Source organism: Acomys minous (genome assembly GCF_964271855.1).
Source record: "Acomys minous genome assembly, chromosome: 2".
Taxonomy (NCBI): Eukaryota; Metazoa; Chordata; class Mammalia; order Rodentia; family Muridae; genus Acomys; species Acomys minous.
This window is the reverse complement of record NC_140484.1, coordinates 26,810,822-26,829,515: the sequence shown is the minus strand read 5'-3', so window position 1 is coordinate 26,829,515 and position 18,694 is coordinate 26,810,822. Positions and strand designations below refer to the sequence as shown.

The 18,694-nt window shown below is 43.8% G+C and overlaps 1 long non-coding RNA gene across 1 annotated transcript in view; it reads left to right on the top strand.

The window, feature by feature from the left end:
• The first annotated feature begins 1,506 nt into the window (after positions 1-1,506).
• The window catches only part of LOC311592196, a 75,917-nt gene continuing 58,729 nt past the window's right edge, over positions 1,507-18,694 (top strand). The window contains exons 1-3 of the long non-coding RNA XR_014777334.1: positions 1,507-1,628; positions 10,847-10,945; positions 13,896-13,964. This is a non-coding gene — a long non-coding RNA (uncharacterized lncRNA). The remainder of the gene's footprint in view (positions 1,629-10,846; positions 10,946-13,895; positions 13,965-18,694) is intronic.

The following is an 18,694-nucleotide window of genomic DNA, read 5'->3' as shown; positions in this document are numbered from 1 at the left end:
TATCATAGATGGCTGTATCAGGCGGGGCCTTCTAGAAACAAAATAGAATTGGTGACACGAATATTATTCCAAGAGCAGACTTATTAGATCGCAATATAGTGAGTAGTCCAATGACTGTCTGCATGCTGGAGAGAGTGGGGACCCTGTAGTTTCTCAGTCTTCGTTGAGGGGTGCCTCAGCAGTCCCAACATGCTGCTGAAGACCTGGAAGATTCCCGAAGATAACCCTGGTCTTTAGTCCACATTGGAAGGCCCAGGAAGCTGGGTCCTGATGGCTGGCACAGCAGCTACAGGACTGATGCATTTACCAGCAAGAGGGGAAGGCAAGGCACAAGAAACACTGCTATGTCTGCGGACCTCATTTAGACCTCAGTCACTGCTAGAAGGTGCTGCTCCCTCAGTGGGAGTTTCTTCCCTCTCAGTTAATTCTTCTAGAAGCACACCACCCTCTCTCGAGGGGTCTCTTAGTGGATTTCAGATTCAACCAAGTGAACAATCAAAATAAGCCATCGTAGAGACATTGAAAATGAACCGTGCAGTGTGAGCGACATTTCCCTAGGGTGGACATAGAACAAAAACATATTTGACAATTGTGCTTTACTGTAGCTCACATAAAATAAACTCAGCCTTCAAAGGCATCTAAAGTGAATTCCATGGTTGATAAGCAGATACACATGACCAGCTTCTGTCCCGAGTGATACCAGTACCTAACAGGGAAAGTAACGCCGAACACTAAAGCCATGTGCCAGACACAGGACTGTGTAATTTTCTCAATATGACTGAGTGTGAATTTTCTGAATTATATTATCATCTCTGCACTAGGAAGGCGGTCAGGACAGCTAGTATATGACCCCATCCCCCAACCCCACCAGACACAAGATTGCTTCTGTTTGTGTCATGGAGCCATCGGCACACTGCAACAACCTCTCCAGCTAGTCTCTGGGAGGCACTGTTTTTGTTATCACAAAGTATGACGGTTAGCTTGATTGTCAACTTGATTGGAGCTGGAGTTGTCTCTCAAATATACATCTGGGCAGGTCTGTGAGGGCATTTCCTTGGAGGACTGACTGTAGGAAGAGCCAGCTCTGGGTCCAGAAATGAAGATGTCTGAGGAAAAGGTGGTGCTGCGTTTCCCTTTTGCTTCTCCCTGGCTAGGGAGTCTTTATTGTCATGGTTGCTGTCATCCTTTGCTGGTAGCAGAGCCCGTCGGACTTTTATCCCTGCTTCTTCTGCCTTCCAGCGTGGACTGAAGACCAAGATCATCCAAGAACCATGTAGTGGAAGTTTTTTTGTTTTTGTTTTAAATCTCAGTTATGTTTTTGTTTTAGGCTGCTTTAGTTTGTCCACAGCAGATGATTGGCTTGTGAGGGGTGTGGTCTATGCCAGCTGTTAAAGCCTCTCGAGGCTTGGAGAGGGGCGTGGTCTTTGCCAGCTGGAGTTAGTGAAATTCTAAGGACTCTGGGAGAGTATAAATACCAAAGCTCAGAGAGAGGCGTAGGGGCTTCGAGGAGACTGGATGGAGAAAGGAGGCTGCTGGTTCTGCTGGACTGCTAGGTATTCTGACGACTGAGATTGGTGTTTTCCCAAAGAACCCGACCACCCTCGACCGCTGGAATTAAGTCTAACAAGGTCTACATCCTTTGTCCCTTCTAACCTTCTTTCTCTCTTACCTAGGGTTGGGATGGGGAGTAGGGAGGTGTGGGGGGGAGGGAGGGGTTGGTAGGGAGGCAGAGGCATTAAAAAACCAAAATAAAACAGAGTTAAAAAAAATAGTGCCTACAGAATCCTCTAGACCTTCAGCACCAGAGACGCACTGCTGAAGTACACAGCCTTAGTGACTGACTAGCTATAGGCACTCAGTCTCTCTGTCATGTGGATGGCCATTGTTGGACTACCCAGCTAGCATCTTGTAAGCCAACCTAGTAAATCCCATCTCCCTTTATCTACAGTTTTAGGCCTGTGTGCACTAACCCCTGTGTGGAGGGGGAGCAGCTAGTGAGGAGCCTTTCTCTCCATCTAAAAGGTGGAAGCCTGTTGGAGGTTGGTCTGATGTATTTTGATGCTAATTACTGGTTGCTATCTTTTAATATTGCCCCAAATATTGCTATGTGACCTTGCCTAAAAACTTATTCCTGTTTGACCAATAAAAAAGCTCATACACCTGGGCAGGCAAATAGGATAGGCACGGCTAAGGTTCACAGGCCTTTGGGACAGAGAGGTTCTTGGGAAAGGAAACAGTCGGAGACCAGAAGAGGATCATGGGAAATGAAGGAGACATGAGGGAAGAGAAGAAGAAAGGAGGCCGCCATGGGTTAGGTGGAGAAGAAGCACATGGCCAGCATGGATGGAGGATTAGGCCCAGATGATAAACATTAGCAAATATTTGGGATTATGGATGGGAGGTAGCTTGATAGAAATTATTAGAAGCAGATGGCATGGGATTGGGGCAGGGAATGGGATACCTGTGCCAATATGAGAGGTAGTTTAGTGAACCAAGGCTTTTAAAAAATATAACAGGTGTCTTGTGTTTTTATTGGTTCATAGCGGGTTATAAAATACTGCCCTAGTAATTATAGCCTAATAATAAACATTTATTAGGCCATACTTCTAAATTAACCAGAACAGGTGCCAAGGCTTAAAGTCAAATGGTCAGGTTTGGTGACAACACCATTACTCACCGACTCATCTCACTACCCCATAAATCCTCATTTTTAACATTTATTCATTCTATTGTTTCTGTTTGCCTACAGAACCCTAGCATATGAGGGTTGAGTGATATGGGCCAGTATGAACTAATTGTGACTAATTATTCCTTTCCTCTATTCCTATGGTTAAGTTTGCTTTTTCAAAAATAATTTATAAACAATGAAAGCCTATCATTGTAGATTGCACCATTATTCAGATTTTGGATCTGAGAGCTATGTGCCTTTGGGCATCTTGTTCTAACCACTGACTGATGTATATAGTCCAGGGTAACATCTACTCTACTGAAAAACCATTCATAACAGGATTTTCCCCTTTGGTGCTGTCTGATCATGTCTACCACGTCTTTGGGAAGTTTTGGTCTTTAGAACATTTAGGTGTTGGTTGATGATAAACATCTATATTGTGTTAAGTCCTTAATATATGGCACAAATTCGCCAATGCTCTGATTATTTGGAGTGTGTCACTGTTTGATAACGTATTTAATTGTGCCTTCAGGTTCTGGAGGGAAAAAGACTCTAGCTCCTTTAAGAAAGAGGTAGAGGTTTTGGCAGCCTGACTAAGTTCTCACAGAAAGGACTTCCCAAGCTGAGGAAGTCTTGATAAAGGGGGAGGGGATAGCTTCTGGAGGGGCCTAAGCGACTATTTCCTGATTCAGCAAAAAGGTTACAGGGAAACACTAGCCTCAGTGGCTTGGTTTTTTTTTTTTTTTTTTTCAGCTAATCCTCAAGGGATGGAAAATGTTTTCTTTAACCCACCAGTGAAAGAACAGCTGTGCTGCAGACACACTGAGGAGGCAGGCCACAGAACACACATATTAGTCAGGAGTGGCAGTTTCAGGTCTGAGCCTGAGTGTGCACTCACTCACACAGAACCTTCATCTCTTCTTGCTTCGGTTTCCTCATACCCTGCAAAATGAAATCCTGCTATTCATTCACAAGGCTGCTGTCGCTCACTTGCTTAGCAATTACCCTGTGCCAGCCTCGGTGCAGATACAATAGACAGGCCTGTGCTGCGATGGTTCAATACCACAGTGAGTCAATGCTTGCTGGGCCCCATGCCACTGGCCCAAGTGCAGTTGCTTGTGCACTAGTCCTTGGAGGAGCTGTGCCACTGAAGCACTATTGAGTAGCGAGCTACCTACAAGCTCTAACATTTAGAAAGGCCAAACTTCTTTAGGCTTGGAAGTGAGATGGAACTAGGCAAAGTGGTCATTGACAGTCAGTCACAAAGTCTTATAAAAGATGCTCAAATTATATTTGCTTCTTTGTTGTGCATAGACTTTATTGACGTTTGTCCCATGCCTGTGTTTGTAGTTAGCAAGTAGTTAAATCATGTATTTAGATATTTTAACAGATTTTTAAACTTTTTAGATTTTCCTCCCTCCCTCTCTCCTCCCCACAATTAGATGGGGGGGGGCCTAAAGCATGGCTAATAATAGATTCTATATACAGTCTTCCTCTATGTGTCCAGACCTAAATAAAGTGTTTTGTAAATTAAATACAATATGAAATTAATAATAACTAATAATAAAATAGGATAATTGTAGCAATATTTAGTAATGAAGTATTTGAATTCTTCTCTTCAAGGAGTTAGACCAAATATTAGTATTTTTAGATGGAAGAAATAGCTATACCAGCATCTACCACAGAAGTGGCCATCCCCAAGGTTGGCATCCACTATAGAAATGACAAAGTCCAAATCAATGAATCTACTACTGGAAACAGCCACACCCAAGGCCCCACATCTACTAGAGAAATGGCTTTTCTGTGGCCTACTGGGAATTAGCCAACATCTGTCAAGCAACAGAAAATGTCAGAGCAGCATTGCAGTAAGCGTAGCAGCAGCCTGTGTTACTTCTTCGCTGCAAAGAGCACACCATCATCTTGTAAATACTGAGGTCCACACTGCTTTCAAAGCAATTCTAAAACAATGACTGTTTCAAAGAATGTAGCCTTATTTAAAAAAAAAACAAAAACAAAAACAAAACGCAGAGTGATGCGTTTTTGTATTGCAAATGTAACCGACATGTGGTAAAAGACAGATTGTACTTTCAGTATTTGCCAATGAATAAATCAATTCGCCAACAGTCATTTAGTACCTGCTTTGTGCAAGAATGTGTGTTGGGACAAGGAGGCACCGCCTTCTTTTAAATGTAGGTTAATGAACAAAATAGCTTTCTCCTGGAGGGGCATGCATTTGGAGACAGGAGAAGGATGATGGGAGGGTTGGGGAGACGGCTTAGTCAGTAAAGTGCTTGTCCTCAAGTACAGGGACCTGAGTTCCATTCCCAGAAGCCACATGAAAATGGAGGGCCGAATAGCCCCAAGGTTGACCATCCCTAACGTGTGCACACATGTGTATTCCCACACAAGAAAATCTACAGATACTCAAACTGGCACACACAGGTGCACACACAATTGTTAGAAAACAAAAGAAAACAGAGTTGATGGGCAATTTTGACCCAAATGACATTTGCTTCCCTGAAAATAACAGGAGAATTTAACTTTGTGAGGAGAGTTGCCATTAGAATATAGGTGTGGAGTGAGTAGTTCATTTTCCAAAGCTTGTATGAGGGCAGGCAGGGACATCTTCCTAGCAAATCAGCTGTCCTGTGCTCCCAACCAGACTGTTTTTCTCATATTTATCAGCTAATGAATTCAACAGTCTACAAGCATTCCTTGAGGATCTGCACTGTCCATGAGCCATGCTGGATTTAAAAGTTATTTTATTTTTATTTTTGGAACTTAATACAATTCAGAACATATGTGTTGAGTATCTGAGGACAGATTTGCAGTCTCCCTTCAGGCTTTGGGAGAAGCTGAGACCATTTCTTAGGAGCCAGCCTCTTCCTCCTGACTGTCCTGAGCTTCAGTTAGGGTTTCGATTCCTCCCTCAGCACAGAGAAGCAATTGTTCTAATCTAGGGGTGGGGAGGGTGGAAGGGCGATGGCATTCCATTGAACCCTCCTCCGATCACTCATTTCACATCCGAGGATGGGGGATTGTTGAAGCCAGGATGTGGATACATTTTGCAAAGCTGCTTCCTTAAAGGCAGGTAGAGCTCCCATGGCAGCTGGTAGTATCAATCTGGTTTAGAAGATCAGTTCTCAACCTGTGGGTCTGAGACCCATTGCGAGGGTTGGGGTAGGACGGGGTGTTGAACAACCCTTACATAGGGATGACATCAGACATCCTGCATATCAGATACTTACATCACAGTTCATCACAGTAGCAATAGCACAGTTATGAAACAGCAATGAAAAGAGCTTCATGGTTGGGGATCACCACAGCACGGAGACCTGTTTTAAACGGTCACAACATTAGGAAGGGGTGAGAGGCACAGGTTCAAAAGGACTTCATTGCAATCACCTGCCAACCCCCCAGTGTGCCAAATGAACTTACTCCGCGTTCACTTCCAAGTTGTGAAATCAATAAAGACTTTTGGTTCCTTTAAGAAGGATTATGGGGTGTGCTTCAGAGCTACCCAGTTTTACAAGGCTGGAAGTGAGTTGTACGAAGTACCACATGGGGAGAAAAGAAGACAGTTGGAAATACTTTTTCTGGTTATGACCCTGAGATTGCAAGGGTTTTCTTGGTTCTATGGAAATTCTCCATCTGACCAGGCATTGCTGGGTTTTTAAGAAGCCTTAGGTGACTGTGAACCTAACACACAGGCTAAGGCAGCGCGCCCCCCCCCCCCCCCCCGCCGCCAGTTGTGTCATGGGAGGTCCTTTTAGAAGATTCTTTAACATCAGGCATCGTTTCTTGAACTAGGGACTCTGAAGCTGGGTCAGTGGCTCTCATCCTCATCTTCCTGTTGCTGGGTTGAAGTTCGGCATCCGCAAATAAATATCAACGAATGGCTTAATGGTTTTCATAAGGCTCCATATTTTCCAGGCAAGAGGCTCTCCTGAAATGTTTGATCTGCTTTGTATGAATCTGCTCTCCAAATGGCCAGCACATGCCGAGGCCTGCTGTCCTCTGGGTTACAGGGGCATGCCTTTGATGGGCTAACCGCAGAGGAACTGAACTCTTTTCAAGTGCCTTTCAAATGTTCCTTTGTCCTGGTGTGGATCTTGCTACTTGGATTGGATCAGCAAGAGATTGCTCCTGGCAGAGGGCTCTAGTATATTCCCCCCTCTGATCTGAGTTTGGCCTCTGGGTAATGCCATCTGACATCTGGTGTCCCCACAATTCTGAGGTATAAGCACCAGGCAGCTATGAAGTAGTTGCCCCAAACAAACTCTAGCTGAGCCATTTAGATTTTTTCCAGTACTCTCTTCACAGTTCCTTAAAGCCAAGTGACATCATAGTTTTCAGACTGGGGAAGGCTGGTCTTGTTACTAACAGAGCATCTCAAGGATGGATGCTGCCATCAGTGAATGCTTTGTTTTTTGTTTATATGCTATTCTGTGCTAGAGATTTGAGACAAGGTTGCTGCAGGCACATTTCGAGTAGTACTCCTCACTATATAATCATGGCGCGTTACTGAGCACTGACTACTATGTAGTCATGGTGAGTTACAGGGGACTAACCACGGTGCAGTCACGGTGAGTTATCAGGAGGCTTGTGCCGCACATGGAGCACAGAGCCTTATGCACGCTAGATCCTTCCCCACTACTCAGCACTGAGCAACACCCCCAGCACTTAAAAAAACATATTTTGAGACAGGGTATCAGTAAATTAACCAAACTGACCTTGACCTTGCATTTCTCTTGCTTCAGCTTCCCAAGGTGTTGGGATCACTTCAACTCCTATGTCAACACTTAAGTTTCAATGCAAAAATCGTAACAGCTGTCCAAAAATACATAAGAAATGTATTAAGGAATAGGATTTAAGAACATAAAATTATCTTTCCTTAATTTTCTGCTTTAAATATTAAAATATGTTTTTATCACTAATGATATTGTTATTGGGCACACATAAGCATAGATTTTTTTTTTTTTATTCTATATGGTACTTTAAGATACTTTTTCCCTTACCTCTGTGATCTGGACATGTCGAGCTCTCATCCCCTTACTGATTTGTTCAGTAAGTTGCCAATAGCTCTGGGCTAGTTCAGCAAACATTTATCAAGTGGTGACTCTGCCAGACAAGGGTTTAAAAGCCCATTTTGCTACCTGCTGCTGCTTTGAATCCCAGGGAAGGCAAAGCTGTATGTATGTACGTATGTATGTATGTATGTATGTATGTATGTATGTATGTATGTATGTGTGTATATGTATGTATGCATGTGTGTATGTATTATTTATTCTCTAGGTTACTGATGCTCAATTCCCCTCAACAGTTATTATGCTCCCCTGTAGGTGCCTTGCTAAGTTCAGACAAGTCTTTACACTGTGTTTCCTATTTTGTTTTATTGAATTAGCTAGCAGCCATCCAGCCACCTCATCCAGAAAGCTGCGCGTCCTGAGTCCTAATAGACTCCTTTCTCTTCATTACCATCTTCCTCCATCCAATCAACCTCGAGTCTCCCCTGATGATCCCTGCTCGCCCTCTACCATGGCCTTTCTCTGCTCGCCCTCCACCCGGTGCTCATACCTGGGATTGCCACAGTGATTTTTTTTTTCCAAATCACTCTCTTTGTTTCACTCATCCCTCTAATAACCTTGTCACCTCCCTTTTATAGACATCTTAAGTTTTAAAGTCTAAATTAAAATTTAGCAATTAATAAATTATAAGAACTGTGAATCACACCAGCTGGCAAAGTTTTTCGTTTCTTTATCTTTTTATTCGAAAGTTGGGGTAGAATTTTACCGACCGTTTCCATTATCTACGCAATATGTCACATAGTTGATTATTTATTTATTTTTAGTGCTGATCCATCCTCACATGCCACATAAAATTTATTGTATGATATTTTATGCATACTTTGGATTGCTTACTAATATTTAGTATTTTTGTATGTATGTTCATGTACAAGGGTGAATCTTACTCTATCCTTACCTGACTTTGACCACAGGACTATAATGGGTTTTCATATATTTGTAAAATATTCTTCCTGTAGTGGAAAACGCTATTCTCTCCTCTTTCAATTTTCAGAAAGAAAATTATCTGAGAAATCTCTGGATTTAATATTCCCTTTTAGCCTATTTCTGACTTTTGATTAGTTAACCCCGTCCTCCCCTCCTCCTTTTGATTAGTGTCCCCTTACAAGTTATGTGTTCCTGCAGGGTCATGTTCTTTTTTTAGTTATTTTCCATAATTTCTGCTTTCTAAAATCTGGAGAGTGGGACGGGGCATGGGTGGAGCACACTGTAATCCCAGAGGTCGGGAGGCTGAAGGGGGAGGAGGCTGAGAGAAGCCTGGGCTACATAGCAAGACACTGCCTCAAAATACAACAGCCGCACATTACACAGGGTAGCTAAGGTTCCAACTATATTGGCCTAAAGTTGTTGCCATGACTCTGTTATGGCTTTCAAATATTTACTTTATCTGTTTCAATGTCCCCTTTCATATCTAACGCTGTTTGTTTCTGCTTCATAACAAATCAGTCACACCAAGAATTTGTCTATTTGATTGTTTTTTTTTGGGGGGGGGGAGGAGAAACAACTAGCTTTTCACTTTCTTCATCAGATGACCAACCATTCATTCCTCACACCACCATGGCTGCCATCTTCAGAATCTCAACTTTAACCACCCACTGCTGGTCTCGTGTCCCATCCAAGCTTCCATGGGACTACAACCAGTCTCTTGCTCCGAGCTCAGTCCTTTCTGCTCTGCCCACAACATTGCCACCTTCCTCCCCAGCCCCCAAATGTCAGGTGATAGACCCTACGGGCCTTTGTGTAGATTTCCCTTTTTTTTTCCTTCCGTTTTCCACTCAATCCTGATGTTCTAGCTCAAGTTTTCCTTTTCTGTGGAAGTTTTCCTGGCCCTTTCCTCCTGCCTCTGTCTGTGGCAATTACTTCCTTCGCTGCACGTGTTTTTGTCTTGTGCATCCTTATGTTTTCCGTTGTTCATCATGTTTTGATTGTGGTGGCTCCCTCCCCCACACCCTCCCCAGTCCTGAGGGCCAGTGCAATCCATTTCTGTTAATTTCTGTATCCCTGGGACTTTAATCTTATTTCATCTACCTATCCCTTGTAACTTCTGTTTTTTTGAGAAAGCAATACACAAACTCGAGTGAAGGTTACACTATGCCTCTTTCTTCTATTTTAAGAAATGTTGGCAACTAACCCTAGCTAAGACACTTCCTTGTGTCTATCTTGTCAAGATGAACTTGAACCAGCACTGAATCAGGACTGTATGGTCCTATCTTTAACTTTAAAAAATTTCAAGCCCATATTCTTCTTATATGATCCAGATTATAGGCTGGGCTTGATGGAGCACACCTATAATACTAGTACATAATAATCCTAGCCAAGCCAGGAATATTATGAATTCTAGACCAAACTATGCTACATAGTGAATTCAAAGCCAGCACAGGCTGTAATGGGACTCTGTCTCAAACAGCATATTATTTTATGTCTAGACATTTCAGTGAACTTTATGTAACAGACCAGATTTAAGGGTTTACTTATAAACTTACACACTACTCAGAGGAAATAACAATGTGTTGGGACCAACACAAATACATTTTAAACCTTCATTTGTCTGAATGTTGTAGGTAAATGATTTAAAGAAACCACTGTCATAGATTATAGGTTTTCTCAACTGGGAATTTAAGTCGTAATAACATTGACCTACATATGAGGACATAACACAAGCCACTGTTTAAAGGAGGCAGTGTGTGGTTGTGAAACCTCCAACAGAATTGGGAAGAAAAAAAAAAAAGGTTTGAATTTCATCTCTAAAGGAGCCTCCAATAAGGCTTTAATCTGTGTAAGTCTCAGCGCAAAATAATGAGGCTAGCCAGTCTTCCAGGTTCTAGTAAGAACTGAATCACGTGCTGTGTGGAAAACTTCCTGGATTAATGTTAGAAATAGAACAAATACTTAGAAACAATGTGCATGATCGGAAGACACAAATACACCACCGATTTGGCAAATGATAAAGTCACATTTGCAAGACTCTTACTGAGGCCTCTGATGTTGACCTGATTAAAGGCAATCTCATTTTCCTCAAAGCTCTGCTTGCTAGCTGAGCTTTCCAGCCCAGCACAATACCTTCTACTAATCCATCCTAATTTCTTTCTTTTAGACAAAGGACAACAAGTCCCCTGCTGGGCTCCAGGAGTCTTGAGAAATGATTTGAACATACTCCATTCAGTGACCTTGAGTGACCAATGAAATATTCTTGGTGAGTTTATTTTACGCTTTCTCAAAGTTAAAACCTTAGACCAGAATGCCGTCCTGTCTGCTCAGTATTAATTCGACAATGCTTGTTACCTAAGGTCAGCGCGTTGATGTTTTAATTCATAAGAAAAATCTGATTTTCTTTAATATCTTTGTCCCTCTGTGAACTGTGGGAGAAAGGGAAATTGTGACACCTGTGTTCAACCCAAAGCATTTCCTAAAATCCTTCCACGGGGCCGGTAGCACTCTCTCGTCTTGCTTCACTGTTGGGGGGGAGAAACTATTTCCTGTGCTTTCTGCTTCCATCTGAAGTGTCCAGTAATTAAAAATCGTTTCATTACCCCTGTTATGCTCGGCAGCTACATGCATGTCACCCAGCTATTCAGCTATCTAAATCAGAGGTTGGGAAAAGTCCTCAAGGGAAGTGTGCCGAGCCAGCATCTGCATTTGGCCCAGGCAGCTGAACTTCAGCCTGAAGCTTGGCCCAAGCCCAGACTGATAAAGCCTTAGCTTAGCTCTAGATTTCTACAGAATTAGTGTGCAGTATGTAAAGATTGGCTCCATCTGCTGTGCTTGTCTCTAAGGGCTGTCGGCAGGGGTGGGGAGGTTGGGGGGGGTGGGGAGAGGGGCTGAGCTTGCTTTGGGCAAGAAGACAGCAGAGTGGGCTAGATCCCGGGGTCCTCTGCTTCTGGCCGGCTCAACCTAAGCCATCAAAACACTGACCTATATTCCAGTGACACATATCTGATCCGAGCAGGACAAACTGCCCAGGGTGTCACTCCCCCTCCCATTTAGTCAAGAGGGCAGCCACATCTGTGCTCAGAGTTCCTTCTTGTCAGGAATCATAATGTGATGGTGGGGCTTAAGGAGGCAAGCCCACTGCAGCATGAAGAACAACGCATTCTCTCTAGGAAAGCTGGAGTAACCAATGGGGTGAAAAAAAAAAAAGACAGGTTTTTGGATCTCCATCCCCCATCCCCTACCCCCACCCCTAGCTATTGTTTTTCAAATGCTTTCCTGTGTTTCTGTAGAGTGGGCAGATGGCAGGTTCCGGGAAGTGTAAAACAGCTACAAGAAACGAGATGATTCAGACAGAGGGAGTGTGTGTAAATCCCGGCTGGTCATCGCAATATTAATCAAGACTTCCCCACCCCCACCCCACCCCTGTAAGAGATTTAAAGCTTTAAAATTAAATAAGAGTTGTTTATTTAGTACCTTTGTGTACTTGTGTGTCTGTGTGTCTCTCTGTCAATGTCTGTCCGCCCGCCTGCCTGTCTCTCTCTGTTTCTCTCTCTGTCTCTGTCTGTCTGTCTCTCTCTCTCTCTGTCTCTCTGTCTCTCTCTGTGTGTGTGCATGCACCTCCCTCTATTGCTGTTCAGTTTATACCTTTGAAATAAGATGTCTCACTGAGCTTGGTGCTGGTTGGTTTTGTCTAGGCTGTCGACCAACAAGCTACAGAGATCCGCTCCCCTGTCTCTGCCTCTGCTGACCCAGTCTGGGAGTTCTAGGCCCGCTTGGCCAAATTCAGCTTTGTATGTATGTGTGCTGGGATCTGAACTCAGGTCCTCATGTTCATGACGTAAGTGCTCTTACCCAGCAAGCCATCTCCTCAGCCTATCTTTAACTTTTTGTGCACGGTTTCATTTTTAGAAGGATGCCATGTGCTAACAGAGCTCTTTTTTTGAGGCTTCGGACAGGAAAATTGCTGCCATTTTTGCACTTGACTTCTTTTGTGACCTGGCCCGGTTCGAAGACTTTGGGGTGAGACCACTCATGGTCAGTAGAGGAAGAAAGAGAAAATGGAACGCTTATGGAGGAAGCCAGAGCTGAGAGCCAGGGCCACAACAGAGCCAGAGATGGTGCCCTCCGTAGCACAGGAACCATGCCTAAGAGAGAGATTCTCAAGTGGGCTTGTGGTTTAACCACAGTGCCCTCGTGATCAGTACAGTGGTCAGCTGTCAGGCATAACTGAAAGTCAGTTCATTTTCCCACAGTAGAGAGAGAGAAGGAAAAAGAAGAAAAGTCTTGCTCATATGAAGCAAATGCTTTTCCATTTTAGCCCTGGGCTGGTGCAGGCTTGAAAATGTAGCAGCAGCCATGTGACTTTCCTGAAGAAGGCTGGAGAAGCAGCAACAGTGTTGCTTCTTTTAAAATTTCAAGACAGGGTTTCTCCATGTCTCCCTGGCTGTAGTGGAACTCACTGCACAGAGCAAGGCTGGCCTTGAACTCACAGAGATCCAGCTGTCTCTGACGGGATTAAAAATTTGCCCCACCCCGACCCCACACTTTTGATTAGCAGAACATTTTAACCCCCATCATTTTCTCCAAATTGTCTTTCACAGCGTGAGTGCTCAGCCTCACTGTTTGCTCAGTTCAGCAGACTGGGGGTGGGGTGGGGGGGGAGGAGGGGAGGGGACAAGCTTAGAGGCTTCTTGTTTCTCTGGGGCTGGTAGGGAGAAGGGATGGAGACCAGATCTCAGTCTTAGCTTCAGGATCATGGCTATCTACTCAGTGTCCCCAAAGTTTCCCAACTCAGCCTGCGATGCAGATTGTATAACCATCTCTTCATGCTCTGTGTGTATAGCAGGAACTCTGGGATCCAAAGAGTTAAATTGTCATCTGCAATGGACTAAATAGTTTAACCGCAAATTCATCTTGTGCTCAGTCTGCTTATGTGTTACTCTGTGTGTATGCAATTTTCCCCTTTCAGATATTATTGTCTTTTATGATATCATATCTTAAAATGGCTTCCTCTGTCATTTAGGAATAAGGTCTCCTTGGTTCACCACCAGAAATGGAACAGAGTGCTTTCTTTAGTCACATATGTCACGAAAGTCCTGGGAATACGAGGTGACAATGTAGAGCAGTGAAGCACTCACTGCCTGGAAGACAGGAAGCTGCACACTCCAGGCAGCCCCACATCCCACCTCAGATGCCTTTTCTTTTCATCCTAGTCCTTCTGATCCTTCAGAAAAATCAAGCATCCCAACCTGATCTATCCATCTCCCGGAGCAGGAAGCATGGTGAGTATCCAGTGTGAAATTCCCTGCTGACTTTGTTTTGGCTGGGATTGCTTAGCTACATGTGGGAGAATTCAGCTCAAACAGCACTAAGCTAATAGCATGCCTCCGTGCAGTCAAATGCAGATCAGTAGAAAAGGATGACATCATGGATATCCCAGGGACTTCAGGTCTGCTGTGCAAAGCGGCTTCGCTACACATAAGTCAGAACCTGGATTTGAGACAAAAACCAACTGTCCCTTCTCATAAATAGCTGCTCTGGGGCTTGAAATTATCTTAAATGGACCGGCTCAGAAATGGTCCCTTTCCCTTGGAGATCCATCTGATTTCTTAAATCCGATCACAACTTCTTAATAGCGTGGCAGAACCTCTCAGCTCATTTTTTTTTTCCAAAGCTCACCAGCTAGCCAGCGTTTAGCTTGTGAAGTGTCACCCGATGAAGGGCTGCATCATAAATAAGCATGCACAAGACACGCTAAAATCCACCCTTCGCTGCTCCTGGACTTTTCTCCAGGAGTCCTACTACCCTGCCAGGGCTGGGCGATTTACTGTGCTAGCTCTGAATAGAGGTTTTTGTTGTTGTAGTAGTAGTTGTTGTTGTTTTGTTTTTTATGTGAACGTGTCCGGTATATAATGTGGAGAATATAATGGAAATATCTTGGTTGTACAAATCACATTTTTGTCTTCAAGTCTTTCTTTCCACTGTCTCTCATAGCTATAGCTAGCATTGTGGTAATAAAGAGGGTACGTATAGAGAGAGAGATCCTTTCAAATTGGAATCACAGCTTTAACCATTCAGGACTACAGGAAATCAATGCATTAGATAATTTACCATGTCTCTAACACCAGTGCTCCGTCTGATGTCTTTAAGCTGTGAGCAGGCAACCATTTTATATGTGTAACCAGCCATGAAGGCTAGCCTAGAGAGTGCAGGTTACGGCTGCGATCCACACACTTCACATGAGATACGACGACATGTGTTTTGACTAGTTGTTGTTTTTTACTGTATGGTAATTAGGCACATGTGGTAAACATCGACTCAAATAACATAACTGTCCTTATTGTTTTGTTACAAACCATGGTAACTAACATGCGGACAGCTTGGGAGCCACTGAGATGGTTCAGAGGGTCAAGGGGCATGTTTCCAAGCCTGGCAATCTGAATTTCTGGAAACTACATGGTGAGAGGGGAGAGCTGACTCCCTTAAATTGTATTCTGACTTCTATATGAAAGCTCTTGGAGACACACACACACACACACACACAGACACACACACACAGACACACACATGCACACACACATACACGCACAGACAGACAGACAGACACACACACACACAGACACACACACAGACACACACATAGACACACACACAGACACACACACAGACACACACATACACACACATGCACATACACAGACACACAGACACGCACAGACAGACAGACACACACACATACACACACAGACACACATACACACACAGACACACACATACACATGCACACACACACACACACAGACACACACACAGACACAGACACACACATACACACACAGTCAGACACACACACACAGACACACACACATACACACACACAGACACAGACACACACATACACACACATGTACACACACATACACAGACACACACATATATACATACAGACACACACACACACACACATACACACACACACACACACAAACACACACACACACGCATGCACATGTAAAACAATGGCATGCAAAAGGACACTTTACTAACCCCTGAGGCCGTGAAGCACAGCCCAGTGTCTGACTTGAGTGGAGAGACTGCCTTCGCGAGGGCGTCCATTCTACCTAGAACTAGAGTCAAATGATTCCGTTCGTTCTGCTGAACGCAGTCTCTGGCCCAGCAGCAAAGGTATCACCTATAGAAACGCAGTCTTGTAACTCCTCACCACTAAGCCTGTCACAACACATTCCAGGACCCTTCATGTTTTCTATGACTATTCTGGTTTGAGAGACACAACGCACACTCGGCTTGCTCTCTTCTGCTTGTCTTGGGTGAGTGGCTCTTTGAGTGGTTCTGCAATTCTTGAGAACTTACTAGAAAGGCAGATTCTAAGGACTCAACATGACACCTTCTGAATGAGGAAGCAAGGGCAAACTCCCTCAGTCTGTGGCCTAAGAGGATCTGCTGGTCATCCCAATGTAATTATGTTGATTCCTGGCCTGGGTCAACAATATCTTCCCTGCTTTCCAAGATATTCAAATCACCTCAGAGTTTTAAACCTGTTTAGGCCTTACTCTTGAGCAATGAAGTCTCTCTCCTTAGGGGAGAGACAGAGCAGTGAATAGTTTTTTAAAACTCCCTAGGGAGTTCCGATGTGCAGCCAAATTTGAAAGCAGATGTTGTTGAAACTTTCGTGAGAATCAGTGGAAACACAGAGTTCCAGCACCTCCCCTATTTCAGTAACTGTGGGCTCCAGGCAACCGGGACCCAAGTTTCAGAGCCACTCATGGTGCAGTTCCAATTGCGATCCAGGGACCAGTGTTATTTGCCTCCCACTCGCTGATCCACTTCGGCACCGCTGACAGATGAAGCCCAGAACCGCCCCTCCCCCCCCTCAGTCTCTGGTGGAGGCTGAAGATTAAAACTGCCTTCTCCCATTCTTTTTTTGGGGAGCAGAGAAGTAAAAAGCTGAGCCCATCCGTGCCAGCCTTATAGAGTAAGAAACAAGGCACCAGGCTGGATAGGTTAATGTACGCCTGTAATCCCAACACTGTGGAGATTGAGGCCGGAGTACCATGAGTTTGAGATAACCCTGTACTTGAGGGGGAAAAACCAAACCCCACAAACAAACCACGGTGGCCACTAAAATGTAGACGTTTTCTTCTTTTACCCCTCTGGCTCATGTAGCTGTTCAGTGTCTCTGACTTGTCCATAAGGAGGCGAGAGGAGTTTGAATTTTTAAGTGTATACTAAAGGCAAAAATGCATCACAATGTTCCAGTAGCCCTAAATAGAATTTTTGATTTTTTTTTCATGTCTCCAAAGCCATACCCAGCACGAGCCCAAATTCTATCACTTAACTAATTGAACAATATCTATTGATACATATTATTAGGGCATACTATGGATTCAATACGGCACCAGAGATGTTAGTGCAGACAAACCATCTGTGATTTGAATCATGTCATGATGAGCACTACTAATGAACTCCATGATATACAAGAGGGTATTATGTGAGGCCCATATTACTCTTGAGTGACGAGTAAGCTGGGACCTGAAGTGTGAGGCTGATCAGGCAGAACACCAGTGAAGCCATGTTAGAGGAGAGATTTGTGTAGGCAGCAGAGTACTTAGTGAGCTCAAGTCACTCTGAGATGACGGGTAATGGACACCAAGGGAAATGAGGTTAGAGAGGGCAGAGGCTGGGTCATGCAGGAAACCGGTAAAGCAGAGGATGTTTCATTCTGAGCAAAGACCAAACTGCACACAAACGACAAAACACGGCCGTATTCTTGTAGCAGAGAGATGCCTGGCCTCATCAGTGACGTCAGAGCTTGCGTGGGTCTGGTACTGAAACTCTGGTGTGCAATTTTCTGCATGGTCTTCTAACCTCTCTGAGTCCTAATCTATAAAATGGGAGCAGTAATTGGAAGGTGATGCGCAGACAAATATAAGCATGTACGTGTCTGTGGTGGGTAGAATTATGTTCTCCCCAGAAGTTACCCACAAATGAATCTCTAGTACCTGAGAACACATTGTACTGCTTGGCAAGGAGGCATGGCCATTTTTGGTTGATGAGATGATTTTTAAAAAGATTATCTGGGTGTGGATTTGGGAGGAACTGGGGGAGGGGAAACCATAATCAGAATATATCCTATGGGACAAAAGCTCTTTTCAAAAAAAAAAAAAAAGATTATCATAATTATGTGGAAGGGCTTAAGATCATCCCAAGAAACCTTTTGAAGTGAAAGAGGGAGACCAAAGAGTCATTGCTGGAGTGATTCAATTGGAGATTGTAGTCTTTTCTATTTGACTGTCTTAGTTCCTTTTTTAAAATTATTATTATATTAATTTCTTTTTGTTGTTGTTGTTGTTGTTGTTGTTGTTGTTGTTGTTGTTGTTGCTGTGATAGCTCTGACAAAAGCAAATTAAGGGAAGAAGCTTATTCCAGTTCACAGGTTGAGGCTACAATATATCACAGGGCAGAAGCTTGAAGCTGCCGGACATGTATTCACAATCAAACCACTAACTTCAGATGGAAAGTTTTACTCAGCTGCCTTAACAAATGCGTTTTATAAATGTGTTAATGGATGTATGCCACATCATGAGTGTATGTTAACACATATATGTGTTACATGCACATCTAGTCTATATAGGTCCCAGAGGGCCAGGTTACAGATGAGCGACGTCGAACTGTGTAAGTTGCCGATATTGATGATTTTAACTAAGGAAATAGTTACAGGAGCAGAAGGAAGGGAGCCAGCATCAGAACTTGGAAGCTTTTGATCTCTGGGCCTTGAACATGCAGAGCGCTCAGGTTTCTGAAGCTTTGGCCATATATAGCTCTGCTGAAGATAAAAGCAGTCTTAAGGGAACATTTGGGCACTGTCTCACAGGGCAGCCAGCTTGAGCAATCTCAAAAACCACTACCCAAGATGGGACAGGGACCGTGATTACCCACTGGGTTTCAGAGTCCCATCCCCGTTCAGGCAAGAGTCTCAGGGGCTCTGTCTCTG